The sequence below is a fragment of the Neofelis nebulosa genome, chromosome 18, assembly GCF_028018385.1.
Source record: "Neofelis nebulosa isolate mNeoNeb1 chromosome 18, mNeoNeb1.pri, whole genome shotgun sequence".
Classification (NCBI taxonomy): domain Eukaryota; kingdom Metazoa; phylum Chordata; class Mammalia; order Carnivora; family Felidae; genus Neofelis; species Neofelis nebulosa.
In genome coordinates, this window is record NC_080799.1 from 35,980,685 (window position 1) to 36,007,050 (window position 26,366).

General features: G+C 49.7%; 1 long non-coding RNA gene across 1 annotated transcript; it reads left to right on the forward strand.

The window, feature by feature from the left end:
* Positions 1 to 24,998: 24,998 nt before the first annotated feature.
* LOC131500945 (uncharacterized) lies at positions 24,999 to 25,708 on the forward strand. Its single transcript, XR_009256542.1, has 2 exons — positions 24,999 to 25,478; positions 25,579 to 25,708. It is a non-coding gene; the product is annotated as an uncharacterized LOC131500945 (long non-coding RNA).
* Positions 25,709 to 26,366: the final 658 nt, after the last annotated feature.

The window sequence follows — 26,366 nt, forward strand, 5'->3', positions numbered from 1 at the left end:
TCCCGACTGCAGGGCAAACAGGTTGTTTCCAGTCTTTTACGACCGTGGCAGGGCCTTGCCCTGCCACTCGGCTGCCCTGCGAGGCCTGATGCCCCCCGGAAGGTGGAGGCCCTGCCCCTGTCGGGTGCAACGTTGACCTTGGCAGTTACAAGGCGCGTTTCTAAACTGCCAGGCTTGGACAGGGCTCAAGAGGCTTGGTGCCTCTGGAGCCTGCATCCTGGGTCGGGACTGACAGGAAGGGTCCAGAGCTGCTTTCCAAGAAACTGAAAATAGAACCAGAGAAAGCAGTTAGCAGCACCCGAGGCTCCTTGGGAGGAGGAAACCTGACTGTGTAGCCACTTCACCCTCGAGAGACAAGGGCCTGGAGCCTCCCTTTCCCTGAATTTCCTCATCCCCCCCCAACCCCCCTCCCCCCCCCCCCCCCCCCCCCCCGCCACACACACACCCCAAAGCCTCTCAGGCTTGAGCTTTGCCTTGGACCAGGGCCTGGAAGGCAGTGGAAGCTTTTCAGTGCCAAGCCCAATGCACATATTGGTTCATTTAATCCTCAAAAACATACTGAGGTAGGTATGGTTATTATGCCCATTCTACAGAGGGGGGAAGTGAGGCCAGACAGGTTAAGATCAGACCAGGGATTCCTCACGAAAGGTCTCATGCACACCCACACCCACCCCCTGGCCTGTGGCCCTGGGTTCGCCTGTGACCCCGACCCCAAATGAGAAGTCACTTCGTGACTCACCCACCTGAAGGTGCAAAACGAAAAAGGCAAGAGCAGGTGTGGTGAGCATGGGGGGCCACTGGGAGTTCTGTCCTCTGTGCGTGAGCGTATGGGGGAGGGGGGTGGTGTGTGAGCTGTTACAACGTTGCAGAAATCTGGCTACATTTACTAAAGCTGGACACCCGCACACAGCCTACTTCAGAGGATATGCCCAAGAGAAACGTGGCCATGTGTTCTCCAAAAGACGCGAGTAAGAATGCTCTCAGATCAGCACTATTCGGAACAGCCCATGCTGCACGGTCCCATTTAGGATGATGGAGAACGAAGGAAGATTCTGGTGTGAAACAGTCTGATCACCAGGAACCTGTTTCTTTCTTCCTTTCTTCCTTTCCTTTTTTCTTTTCTTTCTTCCTTCCTTTCCTTTCTTTCCTTCCTTCCTTTTCTTTCTTTCTTCCTCCCTTTTTTTCTTTCTCTTTCTTTCTTTCTTTCTTTCTTTCTTTCTTTCTTTCTTTCTTTCTTTCTTTCTTTCTTTCTCTTTCTTTCTTTCTTTCTTTCTTTCTTTCTTTCTTTCTTTCTTTCTTTCTTTCTCTTTCTTTCTCCTTCCTTCCCTTTCTTTTTCTTTTCTTTCTTCCTTTTCTTTCGAGAGGTTGCAAGTGAGTGAGAGGCAGAGAGAGAGAGAGAATCCCATGAGGGGCAGAGAGAGAGAGTGAGGGGGGAGAGAGAAAAGCAGGGTCACGCGAAGCGTGGCTCAAGCTCACCCAGTGGGGGGGACTCGAACTCACGAACTGTGAGATCATGACCTCAGCTGAGGTCAGACGCTGAAGCGACTGAGCCACCCAGGCACCCCCAGGAAGAGGTTTTGCGGGTGCAGGGCCCACAGAGCTGTGTTTTCTCCAGCAGTCTGGTGGGATCATGTTAGTGTGCACACAAGTCAAACGCCATCAAAGATATGCCACAATAATTTTTTTATTCTTTTCATGTTTCTTTATTTTTGAGAGAGAGAGGGTGTGTGCGCGAGCAGGGCAGGGGCGGAGAGAGAGAGGGAGACACAGAATCCGCAGCAGGCTCCAGACTCTGAGCTCTCAGCACAGAGCCCAACACGGGGCTCGAACCCACGAACCACGGGATCACGACCTGAGCCGAAACCAAGAGTCGGAGGCTTAAGGGACTGAGGCACCCAGGCGCCCCCCATCTTAAGTGGTTTTAGGTGCACAGTTCAGTAGCATTAAGTACATTGACGTCACTGTGTATCCACTCTGCGAAGCTCTTCATCCTCCGAAACGGAAACTCTGTCCCTATTAAACACTAACGCCCCAGCCCCCCAGCCCCCAGCCCCGGCAGTCACCCGTCCACTTTCTGTCTCTGTGAACTTGGCAACTCTGGGCACCTCATGAAGCGAACTCCTGCAATATTGTCCTTTTGTGACCGGCTTCCTTCCTTAGCATGACGTCCTCGACGTTCATCCGCCTTGGGTCAGAATCTCCTTCCTTTTTGAGGCTGGAGAATATTCCAGGGTGTGGCTAGACCGCCTTGTATTTATCCGTTCATCCATGGATGGATCCTTGGGTCGCGTCCACCTTCTAGCTGATGCTGCCCTGACCGTGAGGGGGCCGATGTGCACCACTTTTGTCTGACCATTTCACACACAAACGGGGAGGAGGCCGAACAGGGGTTCCGAAGACGAGTTCCGGGGACCAGCCGCGCAGACAGGTTGGGTGACTTCGCGCCTCTCGTCTTTGTGCGGTGGGAACGATCCTGCTGGGCTTATGGGGCTGGGAGAGGACGTCCCTGGTACACAGGCAGCTCCCGTCAGTACTAGCTACTGTTGTTCGTATTCTCACCCTCACCCCTCCCCACCCCTGCCTCCGCACCCAGTTCTCAGGCCGCGGAGGGGTTTGTAACCTCCCGAGGGCAGTCCTTCTCGCGGAGTGGGGCCGAGGCCCGGAGGCTCCCCCAGGAGTCTGCAAAGGATGACAAATGCAAAAGCTGTCTTCTTTTCCCAAAGGCAAGTGGCATTCAACTCCAGGACCAAACTGATTTGCAGAAGGAAAGGGCCTGTTCCTAGGAACTGAGTGAATTGATGACGGTCATTTAACACAGGACAGTTTTAGCTTTATTTATTCCTCTCCAGTTCTTGGTAACCACCAAGCACATTTCTCACAGGGTTACATCTGGTTACGCGCTGCTCCCCGGGCATATCCTGTGTCCCCAGGGCCCAGGGGCCTGCGCCCCCTGTCATCTCTGCTGCACAAGTGTGCGGTTTTCTGGGCAGAGGGTCTGTGGTGCTCAGCGGCTTGTGCCAGGGCATCTGTGTCCCCTTTATGCACACAGTTGTCTTAAACCAGGGGGTCTGGTCCTTTCCCTGGGAAGTTTGTTAAAACCCACATTCCCAGCCCCTCCCTCTCCTTCCACAGCATGGGATTTGTGGGGGTGGGGGGGTGGGGGGGGAGGGCCCAGAACCTGCACCTTTACAGGACCATGGGAAGGGCCACAGTCACACTTGGAACTACACTGCCCACCTCCCCCCCACCTCCCTCTTCCGCTGGGGGCCTGCGGGTGGGCCCTCCTTGCTCACCAGCTCCAGCTCCGTGGCTGTTCACAAAGAGTGAGAGGTTCTTCTCTTGTGGAATTTTTTTTTTTTTCAAATAGCTTTATTGAGATACAACCCACACACCGTGCAGTTCACCCATTTAAAGTGGTTTTTAACCTATGCCAGGGCTGTGCCACCTTCACCGTGATCAATGTTAGAGCATTTGCATCACCCCGAAAGGACACCCTCCGACCCCGGACCCATTTATAGGCACTTCCCATCACCTCCTTCCCCCGCCCTAGGCAAGCCCTAATCTCTTCTCTGTCTCTATGGATTTGCTTCGAACATTTCATATACATGGAATCATACAATACATGGTCCTCGGTGTCTGACCCGTATCATGAAGCAGGTTTCCACAGCCATTCCGTGTTATAGCATGGATCAGCACTTGGCTCATTTTTATCGCCAAATAATATTCTGTTATGCTCCTGGGGGGGGGGCAGTTTAAAGCATATTAGTGCTGGCACCCACCCCAGAAATGCTAACCCAATTAGTCGGAGGGGCAAGAGCAGGACAAGATTCCTTCAGACTCCCCGGCAGTGGCGGGGGGGTGGGGGGAGCGAGGTGGGGGGGGGCGGTTCCATCTGCCTCCTGGGCTGACATTTCCTGCCTTCGCTCCTTCCAGATTCCAGGGCAGATCTTAAAGGGCACCATTTCACAGACCGGGAAATCAGGGCTCAGAGAGAGGGAACGTCACCAGTCCATGGTTCCAGCTGACGTGGATCTGACTTCCTCCCTCCGTTTTGCCTGCATTAATGAGGCACTGACTGCATGCCAGGCACCCCGAGACCCAGATGGCCAAGACAGAGACATTCCCTCTCAGTGTCATTCAGGGTCCTTGACCAATGCAGAAAGGCTGGCCTCCGTTTAGTAACAAGTAGAGGGGCTCCCGGGTGGCTCCATCGGTTGAGTGTCTAACTTTGGCTGAGGTCATGATCTCACGGTTCCTGAGTCCGAGCCCTGCGGGTTCCGTGCTGTCAGCACAGAACCCACTTAGGATCCCCTGTCTGCCGCTCTCTGCCTCTCTCTCCCTCTCTCTCAGATAAATAAAACATGAAAAAAAAATAATATGTAGGATGAAGTGAGAAAGGAGAGGAAGTAACAGCGAGGGGAGGGGATTTTTAATTAATGGTTGAAATAAAGTGACCGGTCGCGGTCTTTGGGGGGTGCCCACCCACAGAGAACAGGAAGACACTTTCACGGGGACCTTGTTTTGGCTACAATTATAGGGGATTTTCCATCCTTTGAAATCCACTGCCTCACAGTAGGCGAAAGCCCTGGTCTTAAAGAGAGAGAACAACGTAATCATGCACTGAACACATTATTTTCTGAGCACCTATGATTTGCCAGGTGTTAGAACTGCAGCTAGGAACGAGACGACCCCCTTCCTCTCAAGGGTGTTGTGATCTGGTGCAAGGAGGCAGGCAGCAAATAAATAATGAGGCGACACAGCACTGTCTAGATTCATCCAGGCGTGAGGCGGGCAGAAGAGGTTAGCAGGTGGGAAAGGTCTGTGCCCCCCAGGGAGGGCAGGGCAGGCCCGTGACATCTTGCTGCGATCTGAATGATAAGAAGGCATTCCAGGCAGAGGGGATAAGCGAGCAAAGGCCCTGAGGCAGGAACATAATTTTAATTCCAGGAACTGAAAGGGGGAACAGGGGCCTAAAACATAACGGATGGTGGGGGGGGGGGGGGCGGTTAGTGAGGAGGGGCAGAGAGAGAGGGAGACACAGAATCCGAAGCAGACTCCAGGCACAGAGCCCGATGCAGGGCTTGAACCCACCAACCGCGAGATCATGACCTGAGCCGAAGTCGGACGCTTAACCGACTGAGCCACCCAGGCGCCCCTGAACGTTTTTTTCTGAAACCAGATGTTTTATATACATAAATAGATACGTATATAGTTTTTAGGCACCCACCCCGTGTCAGGTGGTGGGCCATATTATTTTTATTCCCACCCTGGTTCTCGTTTTATCTGTATCTCAAGGGCAGCAGGCTGAATGCCGACCAGAGAAACACGCAGCCTCCTAGCCCCCCACACCAGCGAGGGTGACCTTATTGGAAACAGCCTCTTTGCACACGTAATAATTAAGTTAAGGATCTGGAGATGTGATCATCCTGGATTGGGGTGGGACCTGACTCCAAGGACAAGTATCTTCCTAGGGGAGGGCCATGTGAAGACAGAGGCAGACACTGGAGTGACCTGTGATCCAAGGAGCCCAAAGATTTCTGGCAGCTGCCAGAATCCGGGAGAGAGGCATAGAACACATCCTCTTCTGGGGCTCCAGGAGGAACCAGCACCATGCCTGACTTCCAGCCTCCAGGACAGGGAGAGAACACATTTCTGCTGTTTTAAGCCACCCCACTTATGGTTCATTTGTTGCTACAGCCGGAAGAAACGAATACAACGTATATAATTTAGTCACCAATTCACATACACAGGGGTTCTTGCTGATACTTTGTATCTGCAGGGGGAGGGAGGTGGAAAACTTTGGGGGATCCCTCCCTTCCTCCGCCTGATTTTGAACCTCCCACTCACTGCGTAGCCTTGGACAAGTTCTTTGGCTCTTCTGGCTTCAGGGTCTTCATCTGTCTGTCAGAGATGAGCAACGGACTGATTTGTAAAGCAGGGATGTGAGGGTGGCTGTCACAGGGCAAAGCCCCCCTCCCTTCGGGAAAGGGGCAGAAACAGCAGGCTTCAGGGTCATGGGTAAGTTCCAGGTGGGATTCTACAGAGGGAACACCGATCCCTGGGAAATTCTGAGCCTGCGTTCTAACCCAAGCAGCGGAGGCCCTCCAAGGAAGAGGGAAAGTAAGCCATCTCTGATCTGAAAAGGCTTCACTAGGGCCGACCTCTCCGCTGGGCTCAGCGGGCACAGCGCCTGGGGCCACGATGCTTTTAGGGGCCCACGGAAATGTTTTAGGTTCTTTTAAAATAAAAGGGAAAAACAAATGTGGTTAAGGGCCAAGGTGTAATCCTGACTCCAGCCTGGATCATACTGATCGTTATGCCAATGCGGTCACAAAATATTATTATTTTTTCTCTTTTATGGAGGAAGGTATCCACAGATGCCGTAATGCGCTCCTGGACAAACCGCCCAGGAGAGGGACGGACGTTGAGGACCAAGTGGGTTCAGCCAGCCTGGCCGAGCAAGGAGTTTCAAAATCCAGACCGGGAAGGGAGCAGAGAAGCCTGATCTGGAAAGCAGCACTGGCCAAACCCACGATCCCTGCCCTGCTGGTCATCAAGCCACCATTCTGGGAGGGCCCCTGCCCCTAGAAAAGCAAACCAAGCGATCGCTGTCCCAGCCTTGCTTTCCGGCCTCGCGGGGAAAGGTGTGATTTCATCTTCCCACACCACAACGAGGCAAGCACCATTATTACTCATTCCCATGTGGCAGACGGAAACACTGAGGCCAAGAGAGCCCTTTGCACAGAACCTGGCACACCATAGGTGCTCAATAAATGCCTGCTGAGTGCAGACTGGGTAAACAGAGGGAAGCTAAGCTCCATGCTCAAGCCCACACGACTAGTAAGGGGAGAGCTGGGATTTGAACCCAGGCAGCCCTGCTCCAGACTCTCTATAACCGACACCCTCTATTGCCTTTGGGCACACGTGGTGGGGTGTTGCTTCTAATCCTTACACAGGACCTATAAGGTTGAGCTTAGCCGCCCTGTTTCTTTTCTTTTTTTTCTTTTTAATGTTTATTTATTTTTGAGAGAGAGGAAGAGGGTGGAGGAGGGGCAGAGAGAGGGGGAGACACAGAATCCGAAGCAGGCTCCAGGCTCTGAGCTGTCGGCACAGAGCCCGACGCGGGGCTCGAACCCACGAACCGTGAGACCATGACCCGAGTCGAAGTTGGACGCTTGGCCGACGGAGCCACCCAGGCGCCCCCGCAGCCCTGTCTCACATGAGCAAGGTTAACCTCCCACCAGCCCGGGGAGTGACGGAGTCCCAGTCCTGTCCTTCTGACAGCCAGAGGGCTACAAGCTGATTTCAGGCTGGCCTCCTTGGGCTGTGGGTCCTAGAGAAATCAGGCTTCGGGGCAAGAGAGGAAGGTCGGCACGCTTCCCTTGCAAAGAACCTCTCCCCAGTTCCCGGCCAGCACTTGGGTAAATCCCTCAGCTCCTTAACCGCCAGGTGATCGGCCTACAAATGGGGGCTTTAGGGACAAGAGAGCCAGCGGTGATCCTCCTGGACTGGGGGCACTCGGGCCAGCTGCAAACTGTGCTGGCCTCAGTTTCCTCATCTCTAAACTGGGAGTAACAATGATCCCAAAGGTTTCTCCCGGAGATTAGCCGTGTGGGGAGTGCGCGGCACGGCCACCTCATCAGACCCATCCTGGACATTCCCTAGACACATTTTATTTATTTTTTATTTTTTATTTTTTTAAATTTTTTTTTTCAACGTTTTTTATTTTTATTTTTGGGACAGAGAGAGACAGAGCATGAACGGGGGAGGGGCAGAGAGAGAGGGAGACACAGAATCGGAAACAGGCTCCAGGCTCCGAGCCATCAGCCCAGAGCCTGACGCGGGGCTCGAACTCCCGGACCGCGAGATCGTGACCTGGCTGAAGTCGGATGCTTAACCGACTGCGCCACCCAGGCGCCCCATCCCTAGACACATTTTAACAGGTATCCTGGGAGGTTCTTACCCACAGGGTCCAGGGTCGACTATAAATAGTGCTCAAAGCACTTTTCCCTCCTTTTATCAGATTTTGTTGTCGTTAAACTCCAAAGCTACCCCCCCCACCCCCCTCAGGCTGGAACACGTCAGCTGAGATGATGGGAGTAGGTGTGCTAAATGCTCATTGTCTCCCTTTAATCCAGCCTTCTGGGAAAAACATTGTTAGCTACGCGGTGTGTATTTTTTTTCACTCCTTTCTCTCCTCTCAGAGGAACAGGGTTGAACGGAATGTGGGCTTCCTTCTTCTGCATTTATTTTAGTTTTTAAAAATAGGGGCTCACGACCATTCGTGTTTTCTGCACCATCACCAGAACTGTGTGTGCCCTTGGCCTCACGTGCTGGTCTCCCCAGATGGGGTGGGCAGCGAGCTGCACAGCCTGACCGCAGGCCAGGCGGGAAAGTGAAAATAAACCCCGGCTGGCAGCTGAGTTTCTCTTTCCTGTCAAACGAGTACCTTATCGTACTGAGGCTGTGTGTCTACAGGGGCCGCGGAGACTGCTTTTTATTTTCTCCCGGGAGGACATTTATGTAACAAAGTGTCTGAACTGTATCAACCTTAAGTATCCAGCTTGATGATTTTTTTTTATTTTTTTTTTAACGTTTATTCATTTTCGAGAGACAGAGAGAGACAGAGCGTGAGTGGGGGAGGGGCAGAGAGAGAGGGAGACACAGAATCCGAAGCAGGTTTCAGGCTCTGAGCTGTCGCCACAGAGCCCGAAGCTGGGCTCGAACTCACAGACCGCGAGATCACGACCTGAGCTGAAGTCGGATGCTTAACAGACTGAGCCACGCAGGTGCCCCGATGATTTTTTTCTTTTATACAAATGTATCCACCGCCCAAATCAAGATCTAGGGCATTCCCAGCCTCCCAGAAGGTTCTTTTGTGCCCCTTCTCATTGGTAACTAACCACTGCTCTGCCTTCTGTAAATACCATATAGACTTGCCTGTTCTTACACTGCATACCAAGCAGTCACATGGTATGACCCTTTCTTGTCTGGTTTCTTTCGCCCAGCACGATGTGTGTGAGGGTCATGCGCGATGCGGCATGTCTCGATAGTTTGCTCGGTTTAATTGCTGAGCCGCGTCCTATGGCACAGATGTAACTCAGCCGTTTATTCAATCCCCTGTTGATGGATATTTGGGATGATTCCAGTTTGAGGCTATTAGAAACCAACTTGCTGTGAACATTCACGCGCAAGTCTTTGTGTAGACATATGCTTTCTATTCTCTTGGGTAAATACCTAGAAATAGGACTGTCGGGTCATAGGAGAGTTGTGTGTTTAACTGTGCAAGAGACAGCCAGGCGGTTTTTCTCCCCAGCCCTGCAGGGGAGAAATGTTTTAAGACTCCAGGGGCCCTGGCATGACTTCTCCAGGAGGCCCCACTCCACATCACAGGAAACCTACAAAACGACCTTGATCCACATTAAACAACTTTTTTTTTTCCAGAGGCTTTTCTAATTTTGCTTCTTGAAATTATTTGGCCCCAAGTGGCTCATTTGCTATGTGGGTCTGCTGGAGTTTTTCAGCAATCGTGCTTGGCACTCTGACAAACTCCAATCCCCCAAACTCCTTTTCATTTAGAGTCAGGCTTTTACGAACAATATATTTAGCGCCTAATGAAGATCCTTCATCACTGGCTTTGTGAACGTCTATTCACCCCTCAAAACCCCACCCAAAGTCCCCACTTCCATGAAGCTTATAGGTAACTGCAGCCTTCCCCCTCCCCCACCAAGTCCAGAGCCTGATGTGTGACCCTGATGTCACATGCCTTTGGAGGAGAGCTCTGTGACAAATAAAACTGGGGGGTATGACAAAGATTAGGAGGAGAACATCAGAGAGGGAGGCCAGGGAGGACTTCTTCAAAAAGCCAATGACCTAAATGACAAGAAGCAGTCAGCCAGCCAGAGCTGGATAGATAGAGGAAACAGCCAGTGCAAAGGCCCTGAGGCTGCAACACCGCACACAAGGGACAGAGTGAGAGCTCCTCATTTCAACTCCAACTTCTCCTCTGAACATTTGGGGAATATAGTTGCAAAACTGACTCTATGCGTTCCTGAACAAATAGTCTGGAAAAGACATTCTGGAAAAGGCAAAACTATGGAGACAGTGAAGAGATCAGTGGTTGCTAGGGTTGGAGGAGAAGTGGGAAAGACGAATTGATGGAGCACAGGGATTTTTTTAAGGCAGTGAAACTAGTCTGTATGGCACTACAATGGTGGACACATGTCATTATACATGTGTCCAAACCCATGGAATGCACACCACCAAGAGTGAACCCTAATGTAAACCATGGACTTTAGCTCATTATAATGTATCAATATTGGTTCATTGATTTTTTTTTAATGTTTACTTATTTTTGAGAGAGAGAGAAAGAGAGCACAAGCAGGGGAGGGACAGGAAGAGAGACAGACACACACACACACAGAATTTGAAGCAAGCTCCAGGCTCTGAGCTGTCAGCTTAGGGCCTGGTGCAGGGCTTGAACCCACGAACTGCGAGATCACCACCTGAGCCGAAGTCAGTCGGACGCTTAACCAACCGAGCCACCCAGATGCCCCGTGGTTCATTAATTTTAACAAATGTACCACACCAATGCCAGCTGTTAATAATAAGGGAAACTGAGGCAGGGTGGGGATAGGGGGGAACGTGGGAACTTTCTGTACTAAAGGGGAGCAAAGTCTGTCACCCTAAAATGTATCTCCTGGGGCGCCAGGGTGGCTCAGTCGGTTAAGCATCCAACTTCGGCTCAGGTCATGTTCTTGTGGTCCGTGAGTTCGAGCCCCACGTCCGGCTCTGTGCTGACAGCTCAGAGCCTGGAGCCTGTTACAGATTCTGTGTCTCCCTCTCTTTCTGACCCTCCCCCGTTCATGCTGTCTCTCCCTGTCTCAAAAATAAATAAACGTTAAAAAAATTTTTTTTTTTAAATAAAATGTGTCTCTTTGGCATGTGGATTCTCTTAGGCTGATTAATTCTAAGAAGCCGAAGGCTCAAAAGAACCTTTGACTGTCCCCCTAACTGTCTAAAAGAATTCAGACGGAGGACCTGCTGTGGGGAGGGAGCTGTCCCCACAGACAACCCCAACCTAGAATGAACGAGGTGAGGTAGGCAGGGTGGTAGCTGGCAAAGTCTATCGGTTAAAAGTCCTCTCTGTGTCCCAGTGCTTGAGAGCCCAGGAAACACTTGCTTACAAACATTTACTCTTTTTCATCTTTCTAGGAATTGTCTTCCTTTCCTTTGAAGTCCCAGACTCTTACCCCGTCTCCTCAGCTCTGGATGCCACATAAACATCAATTGGCTGACTGCCCATGGGCTTCCTATTCTTGTGGGGCCCCTGCATGTGTGTAATCAAATTTTATTTTCTGTTGATTGATCTGAGTCACGTCAATCTAATTCTTAGACCAGCCAAAAGAACCCTGAAGGCAGGTGGAAAATTTTTCCTCCCCAACAGCTGGCATAGTGGGCAGGATAATCATTTGACTAGTTGGACACTGCTGGTCCCGGGACTGCGGCAGCTGGGAGATCCCCACAGACGGTGAGAATTCTTATCCCATCGGTCTCCCAGATCTCTGCCTGCAGGGTCCGATGGAGGCCAAAGTGCTGAGAGTCCTTTTCTTGATCTAAATTTAGATTAGCAGAAGAAAATATCTGTGGAATTGGTTCCTAGGGTATACTGGCTTTGGTCAAAATTCATCATGAGCTCTCTTGGTTTTTATCGATCCCTTTCTTCCCAGAGACGGTCACTGTTTGTCCCTGTCTATTGTATCGTTCGTCAGGAAGAAAGACCATGGGCTAGAACACAGGCATAAGCCCTAAAAGCCTGCTGTTTGCTCGGCCTCACAGACTAGAGAGCTCACAGTTCCAACCAGACCAGGGTCTGTTTAGACCAATTTTGTTATGGGTTCATGTGCACTTGACGTAGAGGCTGTTACTAAGGGATGTCGTAGAAGCCCAAACTGCAAAATTGGTAGGCAGGGCTCCAGCACTTAAGTGTGGTTAGAGTTCTTCCCAGTTAACTCAGACTCCTGTGTTAGGATCAGCTGGTCACCGAACAGGTTACGATGATCCTAAGTCACCTGGCAACCTCAAGAAGATTTCTGTGCAAACGAGATTGTCTGTAAAACAAACAAACAAAAACACACCACACAGTCCCCCACCCATGCGCACACCCTCTTTGGCATTAGTTTGGCTTGGAGACCCAAGACTTAATCGAGAGTTCACCCATTGCTTTTTACCAATCCTAAAACCTGCCCTATTTATCTCAAAAGCCTTGTTAATTATTGGCCTTTGGAAACCAAAGTCGTTCTTAGAGAAACTACCATTCTTTCAGGAGGTATCTACAAGAACGCCCACACTCACCTACGATGAAAGGCAAAAAGTCTTTAAGAGGCCTTTCCAATAGACAAACTGTGAGAAGGGTTCTCTTGCTCAGACTCTAGACCACAGGCTCCTTAATATTTACTTTCAGGGACAAATACAAATCTTAAAGGTCTTCTCCACGAATGGTAAAAGACCTCAGCCATCTGAGTGAGTCAACTTGATATATTCCAACTGTTATGTACAAACTAGTGAGTTTTCTGTTGTTTTAGTCAAGCTACCAGATCTCTGTCTATATGGAGGTCTATGTGGGTACAGAAGATATGTTATTTTTTGATCTCCAGATGGTATGGCCGAAATTAACTTGTAAAGGAGCTCTATTTAACCGGTGAAAATTGGGCACTTGTAAATGAAGCATTTCTAAGTCCCAGACATATAACAGAAACTAACCTAACCGGTTTTCACATTCACATAACTTGGGATAATTTTTGGTAAATAAAAGCTGGTTTAAGTTTGGTTTAATGAACACAGATATGCCTTAGAGTTATCAACATTGAATATAATGTAGACACATATAACACCTGGGTTTGCTAATCAAATAAGTTTATGTCATGACTGCTGCAAAATCTGTCAGGGAAAAATAATGATGGTGGCTGATTCTGTCTAAAATCTCATGAAGTTTTCGTGGGTAATCTAAACATAATCATCGGGAGATGATTTAGGCAGATGTAAGCAAGACAAGACTTTTTTTTTTTTCAACTTTTTTTTTTTTTTTTTTAATTTATTTTTGGGACAGAGAGAGACAGAGCATGAACGGGGGAGGGGCAGAGAGAGAGGGAGACACAGAACCGGAAACAGGCTCCAGGCTCCGAGCCATCAGCCCAGAGCCTGACGCGGGGCTCGAACTCACGGACCGTGAGATCGTGACCTGGCTGAAGTCGGACGCCTAACCGACTGCGCCACCCAGGCGCCCAAGACAAGACTTTTTAGGTGAACTTCGTAAGCAAAAATTATGCCTTATGGTAGGTTTACTTAAAAATGGCTTCCAAAATCTTTTGGTAACCTCAAGGTTTAAAGTTGTGCTAGGTTGAATTAAATGAGTTAAGTTAAATTTAGTTTTAAGTATCTAGATCATTTCCAAGTAAGATTTTTTTTACTTGTTTATTTTTTAATTATTAAAAAAATTTTTTTAATGCTTATTCTTTTTTTTTTTTTTTTTTGAGAGAGAGAGAGAGACAGAGAGAGACAGAGTGTGAGTGGGAAGGGGCAGAGAGAGAGGGAGACACAGAATCAGAAGCAGGTTCCAGGGTCTGAGCTGTCAGCACAGAGCCTGACTCAAGGCTCCAACCCATGAACCGTGAGATCATGACCTGAGCTGAAATCAAGAGTCGGAGGCCCAACCTGAGCCAAAGTTGGATGCTTAGCCTACTGAGCCACCCAGGCACCCCTCATTTCCCAATAAGATTAAAAAAAAATTTTTTTTAATGTTTATTTTTGACAGAGAGAGAGAGAGAGAGAGACAGACAGACAGAGCATGAGTGGGGAAGGGGCAGAGACAGGGAGACACAGAATCCGAAGCAGCTCCAGGCTCCAAGCCATCAGCACAGAGCCCGACTCGGGGCTCGGGCTCACAGACCACGAGATCATGACCTGAGCCGAAGTCGGACGCCCAACCGACTGAGCCACCTGGGCACCCCTCCAAATAAGATTTTTCAAATGGCATGTTGATTTCTGCCCCCTCTGCCTATAAAAATCTTCTACTTTCTACAGCTCCTCAGAGCTCTCTCCTATTTGCTACATGGGGTGTTACTTGATTCATGAATCCTGCCGATTAGATTTTCAAAATTTACTCAGCTGAATTCTAATTTCTTTCCTTTTTTTTTTTTTGATGATTACAGAAAAACTAAATATATCTGGGTCTATTGGTAAAACACACCCAGGTCGTGTTGAAAGACTGTACTCTGAAGAAGCATACATTTCTAGAAATTATGAAACGGATTCATGAATTGGCCAATCTAAAGAACCCTGGCGTAACAGTTCACAAAGGCTCACTATTTCATTGTTGCTACACATTAAAGTTTCTATGAGTTAAGGATTCTAATATACATGATGGAAACTGCTACACATACTGAGAAATGTATCTCTATATATAAGGAAAATTGGACAGGTTTTGGGTAAGAAAAGGTATGAGGTAAGGAGATGTTTTTGCGAAGGAAAAAGAAAGTAAATTGGGGGCGCCTCTTTGGCTCAGTCGGTAGAACGTGTGACTCTTGATCTCAGAGTTGTGGGTTCAAGTCCCATGGTGGGTGTAGAGATTACTTAAACATAAAATCTTTTTGGGGTGCCTGGGTGGCTCAGTCGGTTGAGCGTCTGACTTCGGCCCAGGTCATGATCTCAAGGTCCGTGGGTTCAAGCCCCGCATCGGGCTCTGTGCTGACAGCTCGGAGCCCGGAGCCGGTTTCAGATTCTGTGTCTCCCTCTCTCTCTGACCCTCCCCTGTTCATGCTCTGTCTCTCTCTGTCTCAAAAATAAATAAACATTAAAAAAAATTATAAAAATAAAATCTTTTTAAAACAAGTAAGTATGTTCTAAAGTAAAACTGTTTATGAGAAAAGGGACATGGCAAAGTCTGAATGTAAAAAAGGAAGTTGCAGAAGGCTTATGGAAAATGAATCTTTGGGGAAAAATTTTTATGTAAGGTCTTTGGGTCTTGGGGGGAAAAATCTACATATAGCTAAGGTTGGAATAAATGTAAGTAAACAGTTTTAATGTCAAAATTAAGTGGGTACATGATTAAAATGTGGTTTTCTTGGACTGGTGATCTGCTCTTAATAATAAGAGATTATGAAGGGGTTTTTCTTTGCCCTTAAAGTGATCTGCCTAGAAAATAAAAATTGTGTTTTATCAAAATAAGGTCCTGTGCTACATGTTGTCTTAAACAGGTCTTTGATGACTTAGGAAAACTGAATCTTCTCGTCGTTAAAAGAGCTAAGCTTTTCCTTTTGCCATCCATTTTAACTTTTTGTATTTGCCTGCAAAGTCTTTGTCACCAGGGCTAGGGGGATAATTAAGTATCATTTCACAGGAACCTATGAGCTTATTTGACAGTGTTTTAAAACTTTCTTGATAGTTTGGACAAACTTCCCCAAACTCAAATCCTAAATAAAGTCTTTTTTAAGTTGATTATTAATTTTGAGAGAGACAGAGAGAGAGAGTGTGAGTGGGGGAAGGCAGAGAGTAAGGGAGAGAGAGAGAATCCCAAGTGGGCTCTGTACCATCAGTGTGAGCCTGACACAGGGCTTGAACTCATAAACCGTGAGATCGTGACGTGGGCTGAAATCAAGTCAGAGGCTTAACCAACTGAGCCACCCAGGCACCTGTGAAATGAGGTCTTTTTGACCTCAAAATAACTGTGGGATTTTTCAGAGTGTCCCTGAAAAACTACAAAAGATTTGTTCCCTCTCCTTATAAAAGACAGATAACAAGTTAATTAGGCTTATGTGATAAGTTAAATGAGGTGGGAAACACATCAAATAAGGGATGATAAGCCTTAGATTATATTGTATGGGTGCATATTTAAAAAAAAATCTTTTAATGTTTATTTATTTTTGAGACAGAGAGAGACAGAGCATGAAGGGGGGAGGGTCAGAGAGAGAGGGAGACACAGAATCAGAAGCAGGTTCTGGGCTCTGAGCTGTCAGCACAGAGCTTGATGCGGGGCTCGAACTCACGGACCGCGAGATCATGACCCGAGCCAAAGTTGGAAGCCCAACCGACTGAGCCACCCAGGCGCCCCTGTATGGGTGCATATTTTTAATATAAATGTTCTACAAATTAAATAAAATTCCTAAGAATTCTGGTATGCCCTGCTACAGTGCCATCACTCATAATTCTAATTATTATCTCAAAACATTGTATGTCACAGAAATAACCCAAGTTCCTTGTCAATTGCATTGTAATGAGCTCTAATCAGACCTTCACCAAGCAATTTTTAAGTCTTTCACATTTGCAGACAGTCCTTTTACTCAGATGCTTTTACACAATGTTCCTGCAGAAATGCTTCATCTTAAAGGAATTCATGAGAAAGACTCTAGAATACAGGTTTCTGGTAACTTTAAAATCATAAAACTGAACTTGGTAAACATTCCCAGAGTGAACGGGGAAACTGGATTCCAAGCACAACAAGAATTACGTGGGACTTGAATAAACAGAGACGGAAGATTGTAATTTGTATGACTTTTTGTTTGAAATGTTGCTGATTCTTTAATCTTTTGTTTTCCGGAGGTAAAGAGATCTTTCCTCTTAAGCTTGTTCTGACTTAGAGCGATTTGATCAACGACACTTTTGTAAGGAGAACTGAAACATTTCTCGTTCTCTCCTGACTTGGTCTCTCCACAATTTGGAAACTCTCCATGAGTATTCTCGTATTTTCATGGCCATATGTTTATTTGCATAAGTTTGATAAGAATCCACTTCCCTTGTAACAGGACCACACCGGAAACATTGGTTATATTACCAAGGCTTTGACTGGAACGTCGGATATGACAGAGGCATGCGTAGACTCAGGTATGAACAGCTTTAAGGAACTACGGTTGACTTTATGGAGCCAATCAAGTCCCTTGGAAATTATTAGCCTGGCACCTTGCTTACAGGGTTCCCAGCAGCTTTGGGACGTAAGCAAAGAATGGCACTTCAGGTACAGGAACCTCAGGACATTTCAGAGACCTCAAGAGTGAAGGAATTAACCCAAATCTATAGGTACTGCAGGCAAAGAATGATGGCCAGTAATCAGCTTGGCTTCTGGCCCCAAGAGGCTTTTAAAAGTTCCCTCTGAGATTCCCTATGAAAAGTTCCAGCAAAGCAGATTTAAAAGATCCCAGGGGCACCTGGGTGGCTCAGTGGGTCATGCGTCGGACTCTTGGTTTCGGCTCAGGTCATGATATTGCAGTTCGTGGGTTTGAGCCCGAGTCGGGCTCTGCACTGGCAGGACAGACTACTGCTTGGGACTCGTTCTCTCTTCCTCTCTCTCTGCCCCTCCCCTGATTGCGTGCACTCTCTCTGTTTCAAAATAAATAAACTTAAAAAAATAAACAAATAAAAGAGCCCCTATGATTAATTGCTATTCCTCCTGTACTTACGCAAAAGACCGAGCCATGTTTACTGAAATGACTTAATTTGCAAACGAATCCGTCTGATTTGGCTACATTTGGTAGAAATGAAGGTGACCGTACAGAGGAAAAGTGAAAACCACATGCTTCAATAGCACACGTTTGTGGATACTAAATTCTAATACTGTTTGTTGTAAACTAGACTAGATCGTGAATTCTTCTAGTTTCTTCCATCGTCTGGCTACAACTCTCCACACTAACGTTTTCAATTTTTCTCCTGCTCTTCTGAGCTGGAGTCATGAGCAACTAAACTGCCCCTTTTCCTAAAGCCCCACAACCTGGATATGAACAACTTGATGTAAACTTGAAAGAAATCACCACGATGGCTCATGTATGTATAATCTTTGTACCACATGTGGTTTGGCCGCTCAGAAACATCGTGAGCTAGATTCGAACTGTAGATCAGGAAACTCTATCAGATTGCCCCTGTCTGCCTTCACAACATCTAAGGATGCTTCCAGCTGGGCAACTACAGATCTCAACTCGCTGCCCTCTGAACTCAGAAACTGGGTTTCTAATTTGTTCCAATCATTAACCACTGTTTTTCTTTTTCTTTGCATAAAGATGCCTCTTTAAAATTTTTTTTATTCACTTTTTTGAGAGAGAGAGAGAGAGAGAGAGAGAGAGAGAGGGAGCATGAGTGAGGGAGGGGCAGAGAGAGAGGGAGAGAAAAGAACCCCAAGCAGGCTCCTTGCTGTCCATGTGCAGAGCATGACATGGGGCTCGATCTTAAGAACTGTGAGATCATGACCTGAGCCAAAACCAAGAGCTGGATGCTCAACTGACCAAGCCACCCAGGCACCCCAGAAATGCCTCGTGTTTCACATCTGGTTACTTGAACCACAGGCCTAACTTGGGCACACTGCCTCCTGAAATGACTCTCAACTGACTGAACGTCAGGACTGAGACTGGTTTGTTGAGATAAAACTATCTGCCAACTCAACTTCTGGACAGTGACATTTCTTGGAGAAGTTTCAAAAGTGGGACTGTAGGAGAGCAAAATCGGCCGCTCCAAACTGTGTCTTTTCGTCATGCGGGTTATTGTAGGCTGATTTTTTTTTTTTAATGTTTATTTATTTTTGAGAGACAGAGCATGAGCAGGAGAGGAGCAGAGAGAGAGGGAGACACAGAATCAGAAGCAGGCTCCAGGCTCTGAGCTGTCAGCACAGAGCCCGACGCAGGGCTTGGACTGGTGAACCACGAGATCGTGACCTGAGCCGAGGTCGGACGCTTAACCGACTGAACCACCCTAGGTGCCCTAGGCCAATTATTTTTAAGAAACAGAAGGCTCAGGAAGAAACTCTGACCATCCCCCTAACTGTCTAAAAGAATTTAGACAGAAGACCTGCTGTGGGAAGGGAGCTGTCCCCACAGACAACTACAACATAGTATGAACGAGGGCTCTACATGCCGTATAAGCCTGGATTGCCTGATGGCCCATGGGCCTCCTGTTCTTATGGGGCCCCTGCACATATGTATAACTAAACTTTATTTTCTCCTGTTGATCTGTCTCATGTCAATTTAAGTCAGCCAAAAGAACCTTGAAGGGTAGAGACGAAGAAGATTTTTGTTACCTAAACAAAAAAGGACACGCTTACTGAAAAGAACTCGTGCCGCTCAGCTGGATGGAGTGAGCTGTGGGTGGCCCCTTCCACCAGCCCTGCTCTTTCTAAAGAATGGATAAACGTCTAATCAGGGCTTCTGCCCCAGAGAAGACGGGAACAGATGTTTTTCCGGAGAACACACGCACGCAGATGGCCAACGGGCCCAGGGGAGATGAGTTGGCATCACCCCTCGTCAAGGAAATGCACATCGGAACCATGGGGACATGCAGCCTCGCCCCAGTCCGAATGGCTAGTGTTAGACAGACGAGAGACAACGGGTGTTGGCGAGGGAGTAGACCAAAGGGACGCCTGCGCTCAGCAGGTGGGAGTGCTGGCTGGCGTAGCCATCCATCCATGATGATGATGGAACCATCATCACGTTCGCTGCAGCATTATTTACGGTAGCCAAGATACGGAAACAAAGCGCTCATAAATGGGTAAAGACGATGTGGTGTATTCGGTGTAGAAAAAAGAACGGAATCTTGCCATTTGTGACAACGTGGATGGACCCTGAGGACATAATGCTAAGTGACGTAAGTCAGAGAAAGACAATTGCCATATGATCTCACTTATGTGTGAAATCTAGAAAAAACAAAAAGACAAGCTTCTGGACACAGATTGGTGGCGGGGGCGATGGCGGAAGGGGGTCAAAGGGTGCGGACTTCCAGGTATAAAATACATGTTCACACAAAGACTTTATGCGAGAATGTAAAAAGCCGCTTTATTCGTAATAGATTGCATGTCTGTGTGTCCCACCCCAATTCATATATTGAAGCCTCACCCCCAATGGGATGGTGTTAGGAGGTGGGGACTTTGGCAGTCAATTAGGTCATGAGGGTGGAGACCCCATGCATGGGATTCGTGCCCTTATAAAAAGAGATCCCAGGGTCACTAAGCCTCTGACTCTTGATTTTGGCTCAGGTCGTGATCTCCACGTTCATGAGTTCAAGCCCTCGTGAGGCTCCATGCTGATGGTGTGGGGCTTCCTTGGGATTCTCTCTCTCTCCCCTCCCTCTCTCTCTCCCTCTCTCTCTGCCCTTCCCTACCCACCCCCTCTCAAAATGAATTACTTTTTTTAATGCCAAAAAATTTTTTTAATGCCCTAGTTTGGGGGAAACTGGGTGAGAGGTATATGGAAAAAGTAACCCCCTCTCCAACTCTTCCCAACAGAAAAAGCTTATTAAAGAAAAAATAAATAACCTCACAGCTAAATGGTGGGACCATGGCACACAACAACTGCTCAGACAATACGGAAATGGGTACCGTTTCCCATTATTTTGTCCTGATCACGGAAATGACTCAACATTCAGCAATGCCCTTAGGTTCATAAATTCTAAGCAATACAAAAACTGATAAAATAGAAAGTGAAACTTACCATAATTCCACCCCCCCCCCCCACTGCTAAATCCATGAATTATATTCTGGACTGTTCCCTACCCCTACGCAAACACTTATTTTAAATTTTTCTACGGACGTGAGGTGACGCCTCGCATTCCAGTAATTTGGTCACTGTCGATAGACTCTGGATTTCCTTTTGCATCAAGGTCACCCTACCAGGCTCCTCTACCTGAACGGCCATGAGCTGCAACACGAATGTAGCAACTCAGCCACCATTTCCTTAAGACGGACTTTAAGTTATTGCCAATTTTCTCCCTGCAAGCCGCACCCTTGTGAGCACGCTCAGAATTTCTGCAGGACAGACCCCCCCCTCCCCCCTCCCCCCCTCCCCCACGGCAGAATTATAACTGTAATGGCACATCGATAAGGAGTCACCTGACTGCCACATTGCCCTGACTGTCCCCAGAATCGGCTGGCTCCGCCCCTCCCTAAGGCAGCGGTGGGTGTGATACCCCCCACGCCCGCCTTCACCTCCCTGGTGACTCTGCCCTCAATCAAGGTGGCCATGGGTGGCCACTGTGACATCACAGATGGCAGGGGCTGGGGGGTGGGGGTGGGACAGGACAGCACCTGAAGGGATGCTCCCGGACGTCCTGCTGAGATTCAGCGTGTGTTTGATATGGCAGATCGGGGGCGGCGGGCAGGAAGAGGGTGTGCGACATTTCAAACGTCACACGACGGCACCACGCGTGTTTCATGTTTGGAAAATGACAGTCAAAGAGTTTTATCCTAAAAGCACCCATTTACCAATCACTTCTTCAACACATGTTTGGGTTTCTTCTGTGTGCCGGGTCACTCACAGTAGGAGGCTTGTTACGGTGAACAAAATTCCGTTCCCGACCTCCCGGAACTTGTGTCCTACCTGGAGATAAAGAGCAAACACGGCGAGTAGCCGCTAGCGGCAACCGCTACGTTCCGCAGGGTAACAGCCAGCTGCTCGAACAAAACCCTGACATTTCAGATCCAGAGGAGCCCCAGGGGCCCACCTCCTTTCCCCGGCCTTATGACCTATTTGTCCGGTGATCTGATTCACGCAGGGTCTCCTCGGCTAAACCCGAAGGCTTTCTTTCCATTCCAAGCTTTTCCTGTCCCGCTGCCAGGCCTTCAAACCAGCGGACCCCCCGGTTAAGTCTCCGCTCACACGTCCCCTCTTCAGAGTGGCGCTTCTTAGACCCTGTGCCTGAGCTTCCTGCCAGCCACCCTGCCCACCGCCAGCCGCCGCGTCCCTCCAGCCCTGCGAAAGAGGGAGAGGGGGACACTAAAGAATCGTCCTCCCCTTCCACTCCCCTTCCTGCAGCAGCCCCCCCGACTCGACCCCCAGGCCTGCCTTGCGCCCCACAGGCCACATGGTCAGCTCCCCCATGGCGTGGGGACAGAAGGGGAGGGGGGTCACTCCCGGGCCAAGGCAGTTAGTTAGAAACAGAGGAGCCTCCTCTACGCTCTCTCCCTGTGTGCGGGGGCTGGACACAGAGGTCAGGACGCCCTCCACGCTGCGTGTCCAAGAAGGCTGAGCTCAGCCCGCAGCCCTGAACGACTGTGTGCTACAGAGCCACCGGCCCCCTCCCCAAAGGGACACCCACACCGCACAGATGTTGGCACAGCTGGTTCCTTGTCACTCAGCCCTCGCCTCAAACATCACCTCCTCAAGAGGACTCTCCCAGGGGCGCCTGGGTGGCTCAGTCGGTTAAGTGTCTGACTTCGGCTCAGGTCATGATCTCGCGGTTCGTGGGTTCGAGCCCCATGTTGAGCTCTGTGCTGATGGCTCAGAGCCTGGAGCCTGCTTTGGATTCTGTGTCTCCCTCTCTCTCTTTGCCCCTCCCCCACTCCGTCTCTCTCTGTCTCTCAAAAATAAATGTTAAAAATAAATTTTTTTAATCAGATCTATACATGAGTCATTGAATGAAAAGGTACTGTGAACTCCCTTCGTGCCAGGTGTAGCCCTCTTAAGTTATTTGGTGGACTTTAGCTTCTAATTCATGGTTTTCCCACCTTGTGGGTTGGGGAGTAGGGTTCTGGAAGTTTCTGGCTGCACCCCCTCTGGAGCAAAATGCACTAACTATCTACTGGCCCGTCTCTCCCTCCGAAGAACCCAACTTTATCCCCAGGGGCAGGATGCTCTTGAAGTAAGACAAATGATCAGAAGGGAAGTTGCTGGGTGGGGCGTCTGGGAAAGCTCTTTATAGAGTAACGACTCCTTTTGCCCCCCTCCTCCTCTTCCCTCTTGCTTGGACAGTGGATATGGGTGAATTTCCAGCAGGGCTGAGGCTAGCCCTGAGTGTGCTTTTGTTCGAATTAGAAAAAAGACTTCTACTGTGAGCAATTAGAAAACAGCTCCTGTGGGCAGAAGCCTGCCTGTGTGTGCTGGGCCTGGCTTGGCAAGCAGAGCACGGGCTGAATTTCAGTCCCCATTCAATCCCTTTGAGGGCTTTGAGCAGTACACAAAATGCACAACTGTCCACCGGTGGCCCTGGCTTTGGACTAAGAGGCAACCTTGGGAACGGAAAGCAGTTGTTGAGGGCAGAGCCAAAGATAAAAGAAGCCCAAGGCCCTTCGGAAAGGGGGAGCCCCTACACCAGCCCTGGAAGGCCTTCCTCCTGGGCCCTCTTCCTTTTGTTTTAAAAAATAGCTTTAGTAATTGATTTTGAAATAATTTCAAAGTTACAGAAAAGTTGCAAAAACCATACAAAGAACCACCTTCACCCAGACTGGTCAAGGGTTAACATTCTATTCCATTTACCCCACTACACCCTATCCCTCTTTCCCCATGTAGATACCTGTCCATCGCTACTGCTGTTTTTCTGAATCACTTGAGAGCATCTGGCGAAACAGTGCCCCTCATGCCCAAATGTTCCAGTCTGTGAATCCCCAAAACAAGGACACGATCTGCCCAACAACCTCTGACTTTTTTTTTTTAATGCTTATTTATTTTTGAGACAGAGAGAGACAGAGCATGAGAGGGGGAGGGTCAGAGAGAGAGAGGGAGACAGAGTCTAAAGCGGGCTCCAGGCTCTGAGCTGTCGGCACAGAGCCCGACGCGGGGCTCGAACTCACAGACCGCGAGATCATGACCTGAGCCGAAGTCGGGCGCTCAACCGACTGAGCCACCCAGGCGTCCCAGCACTTCTAACTTCTTAAGTAAAATGTAAAACTCACATCCAGAAGTCAGGTACGTTGGTTTTCGGTTATAACTAACCAAATCTAATGCTAACGGCTACCCTCTTTATCCCTCAAACTCATGCGGGTCGCAGGAAAGATCACACAAAGCTCAGAGTGGGCTGGCCCTGTCTTGCCCAAGCTCGCCCGTGCTCTCTGCCCCACCCACGGGGGTCTCCTTCAATTCCATACACTTGGCAAGCACCTCTCAGCCTCTGGACTTTCCTTTTTTCAATCGAGGTGAAATTCACGTACTGTAAAATTCACCACCGTATGTTTTGGTTTGTGTTGTAAGTAGGTTCCACCCCCAGCACGGAGCCCAACGCGGGCTGAACTCATGACCCTGAGATCAAGGCCCCGGCCGAGATCAGGAGTCGGACGTTGAATGGACGGGGCCACCCTGGTGCCCCCAAATTCGCCATCTTAAAGTGGCTCAGGGGGGCCTGGCCTGGGTGGCTCAGTCAGTTAAGCATCTGGCTCTTGATCCTGGCTCGCGTCATGATCTCATGGTTTCGTGAGCTGGAGCCCTGCATCTGGCTCTGTGCTGATGGCCCGGCGCCTCCTTGGGGTTCTCTCTCTCTCCTTCTCTCTCTGCACACCCCCCACCCATGCTCTCCCTTTCTCTCTCTCTCTCAACATAAATCAACTCTAAAAAAAATGATCCAGGGACATTTTGCGTGTTCACACTGTCATGTAACCACCACCACCGAGTTCCAAAACATTTTCGTCACCCAAAAGGAAGCCCTGTGCCCACCAGGCAGCCCTCAACGGTTCCCTGGTGCCAAGTAACCACTGATCGACTTGTGTGTTTATGGATGTCGCTCTTCTGGACCCTTCATATCAATGGAACCCAGGCCGTGTGCTGCCTCTGGACCTCACAGCTGCTGTTCCCACTCCCGACATGCTTTTCCCTCCCCCGACCCTGACTCAACCTTCAGCAATTCACTTTACCAGCAAACCCCTGGGCACTTTACCAGCAAACCCCTGGTCGCTCTTCTGGACCCTTCATATCAATGGAACCCAGGCCGTGTGCTGCCTCTGGACCTCACAGCTGCTGTTCCCACTCCCGACATGCTTTTCCCTCCCCCGACCCTGACTCAACCTTCAGCAATTCACTTTACCAGCAAACCCCTGGGCAGGTTTCCTATCACCTCCCTGAGGTCGGCTTCCCCCCAGCCTATACCCTTGTAAAAAAAACCTCGGGTTTCCCTTCTCAGCATTTTCCACAATCTTAATTATTCCATGCGGTTCCTTCAGGTTTCCCAGTTAGAGGATAAAGTCGATTGGGCAGCAACACGTCTGCCTTATTTATCGCAGTATGCCAGGGCCTAGCCCAGAATCGAACACATACTAGGTATCCAATAATTTTTTTGGTTGTTGACTGACTGACTGAGTGCCCCTGACAGAGAAGTCCTCTTGTCTCCCCTCGCCGGTGACCTGGGGTGGGGGGGCGGGGTGACCCCGTGCACCAGGCCGGGCCAGGCCCCACCCTGCCCTCACCAAGGGCCTCCCACACGCCCATATATGGACGCGATCAGGACGGCTCTGGCAGGGTCCGTGAGGTCAAGGCCTCTGTGCCCTCACAATGCCCAGGGTCCCCCCCTGTGTCTATAAGAGGCCCACAAGCCGGGCCCCCGGCTCACAGCCCACCAAGTTCCACCTGTTCACAGGTTGGCTGGCTCGACCAAGATAGACCCCCTGCTCTAAGCATCCCGGCCGGATCCATCTAGAGCCATGGCCAGATACAGATGCTGCCGCAGCCACAGCAGGAGCAGGTGCCGTCGCCGCAGACGCCGATGCCACAGACGAAGGAGGCGATGTTGTAGGAGGCCGAGGAAGAGAGGTGAAGGGGCGCGCCCCGGGGCGGGGTGGGGGGTGCGGTGGGGCCGGGCCGGGGCTCCCCCGGCCCCGCTGAAACTCCCCCTCCCCGGTTCCCTCCGCAGTGTGTTCCCGCCGCTACAGGGTGGGGAGGTGCAGGAGAAGATGATCCACGCACGGGGCACCGGTCCACCACTCCTGCCCGAAATTCTACCAGCCGGTCAAGACCGACCTGCCGCCTCTGAACATGCCACCGACACCATGACCTGAACAGGAGCCTGCTAACGAACAATGCCACCTGTCAATAAATGTTGAAAAAAAAAAGAATCGTGCCCTCGTCTCTCTGTCTTGACGGGGGTTCGGGGTGGGGGGGGGGATGCCGAGCGGCAGTCACTGGATCTGGCTCCAAGCTCTCTGTTCCGCCCCGGTCACCACCAAAATCTGCTCCCGCGCCGGCCAGCCCTTTGTGAGTCCCACCGGGGATGGGGACGGGGGCGGGTCCTGCTGGCATCGGAGGGCTTCTCCCTGGCTCTGGACCTGCTCCCTGCCCCGCCCCCGGAGAGCCGGGGAAATGCAGCTCCTGCTCAAGGTTTCACTATACCCCAAGTGCAGTGAGCACAATTGAGAACAATGCTGCCGAGACAGCACTGAATGTCTCCCTAGTTCAGGGCACGAGAAAACTTGCCCGTCTCCTCTTGGCCCCTCAACCCACATGAGGCACCGGGGGCTTAAAACCCCAGTGAGATGCGGACATTGTTCACGATGGGTTGGGAGACTGAGTCCTGCTTGGCTCAGTCAGATCCCCGCAAAGCCCAGGGCATTTCGTTAGTCGCAGGGAGCTCGGTGAGAAAGTGACCGCAGAAATGTCGTGGCCGTGACTTCCCTTTATTGAGTGCCATACATTCATCATGTC